Here is a 2,500-nt window from a genome sequence, read left to right on the forward strand (position 1 = left end):
TAGAGCATAACATTAACAACAACAACAACAACAACCACAACAACAACAACAACAACCAAACTTAATTGCAGTGGCCCGAGGGCTATTACTCGTGGCCCACACCCAAATATTTCTCACCAGTATTCCCACATACTCAAGACCTCATTTATTGGGAGACAGGGTCATACCACCTCCCATTGAGAGTCTCTCTCTCTCTCTCTCTCTCTCTCTCTCTCTCTCTCTCTCTCTCTCTCTCTCTCTCTCTCTCTCTCTCTCTCTCATTTTATGCCAAATATATTTAACCAATTGTTTTTTTTTTTTTGCATTTTATCCCATTTCCTCATTATCTCAAAAATTTATGAATATAGCATAATCCAACCGAAGGAAATAGGGTTACTACTAAAGTGTATGAAAGCCACTTGCATAAACTGGTAAATAACGAATAAAAAAGAGTTATGGATTATCAACAAATTAAAAGATATGTTTTTGGTGTACAAATAGTTGAAGGAGGAAATAAAGATACATGTTTATATGCCTATATATGTATATTTATTTATTTTGTATATGTATATATCTATATGTATATATATATATATATATATATATATATATATATATATATATATATATATATATATATACATTTATATATATATATATATGTATATTTATTTGTTTTGTATATATATGTATGTATGTATATATATGTATATATGGTTGTATATATATATATATATATATATATATATATATATATATATATATATATATTTATATATATATATATATGCGCGTGTGTGTGATATATATATATATATATATATATATATATATATATATATATATATATATATATATATATATATATATATATATGTGTGTGTGTGTGTGTGTGTGTGTGTGAGTGTGTATGTGTTCATATATGTGCCTGTATGTACTGTACATGAGTGTGCGTATAGATATATAGATCGTCAGACAGACGTAGCGAAGATGTAGAGAGATTGGTAGAATTGAAGTCAAAAGAAGAACTTGGTTATAAGACAAACAACCCGAGGTGTAAGTTCACCTTGCGATTTAAAGACACCAGTTGAACGAAATTAAGCGATTATGAAATTCTTATTTACAAACTGATTCCCCAATTCGGGATGGAATCATCAAGAAATATTATATTTCATTATAGGTAATGAGAGAATCATTGCGTAAAATGAGGATTTCCTTTGACGAAAGTATTTCTTAGAGTTTTGTTGCTAGGTGTTTTTTATTTTGTAATGTTGATACGCAGTTTATATAATATCCGGGTAAAAAAGAAAGTCGTTCTAGCAGATAAGCCAACGTAGAAAATATACTGTAGAGAATATGAAATAAATGTTGAGAATATGAAATAAACTTACATTTAAGGCAGATAGAGTCAAGTTCTTCTCGAAATGTAAAGATAGGGAATAGTGAAAGAAAATTGTCAAAAAAAGATTTTTCGCATATTCCTATACACGAACGCGCACCTAAACATGAGAAACGCAAATTAGCAAACACTAATATAGAAGAGCATACATATGTTCAATACTCCTTTGTCCAAAATGGCTCAACACTCCTTTAATAAAAATCCAAATATATATGAAAATTTGACACCAAATTCAGAGGTGCATTTTGATTACGCAATCAGAGGCACGGAAGTCTGTTGATTATTGACTGTGAGATGATGTCAAAATTGCATTCACCCCCTCCTGGTGTTATTCAACACTTATATTTATACGAAATCGTAAAAATTAATAGAATACGTGATGACGGTAAGTGAAGATGATTGAGTGTCATCATTGTTTTAGCTCTGAGAGGAGAAACTCAAATGGGGTTAGTTGAGGAGGGGTATGAGGGCGAAGAGATTGTATTCAATAAAGCGTGTTTTAATGTTTAATGGGATTATATTCATAAAGAGAGAGAGAGAGAGAGAGAGAGAGAGAGAGAGAGAGAGAGAGAGAGAGAGAGAGAGAGAGAGAGAGAGAGAGAGAGAGAGAGAGAATTAGGAATTAACAGCCCAGACAATGTACGAGAGAGAGAGAGAGAGAGAGAGAGAGAGAGAGAGAGAGAGAGAGAGAGAGAGAGAGAGAGAGAGAGAGAGAGAGAGAGAAGAATTAGGAATTAACAACCCAGACAATGTACGAGAGAGAGAGAGAGAGAGAGAGAGAGAGAGAGAGAGAGAGAGAGAGAGAGACTTTTGCAACTCTAGCCTAACCTGCCATTATAATGCAATCTGTCATGAGATACGTATTTTTTCTTTTGTGAGGTGTTGGTGTTAAAAGAGATATTATCGGGTTGCCAGGTTTATCAGCAGTGCCGATTCTCTTGTTCTTGCCTTTGACGTTGATGAAGAAGCGTCTGCGATACGTGTATGTATGTCTGTATGTATGTATAAATGTTTATTTATGCAGACTTTTTTTTTTGTTCTTTATCAAAGAATAGCTCAGGTTGTTAATTCAATTTGTTCCACTTTCATTTCATGAAAATATTATCACGAGTTTATAGTAAT

This window comes from Palaemon carinicauda, chromosome 14 (genome assembly GCF_036898095.1).
Source record: "Palaemon carinicauda isolate YSFRI2023 chromosome 14, ASM3689809v2, whole genome shotgun sequence".
Lineage (NCBI taxonomy): Eukaryota > Metazoa > Arthropoda > Malacostraca > Decapoda > Palaemonidae > Palaemon > Palaemon carinicauda.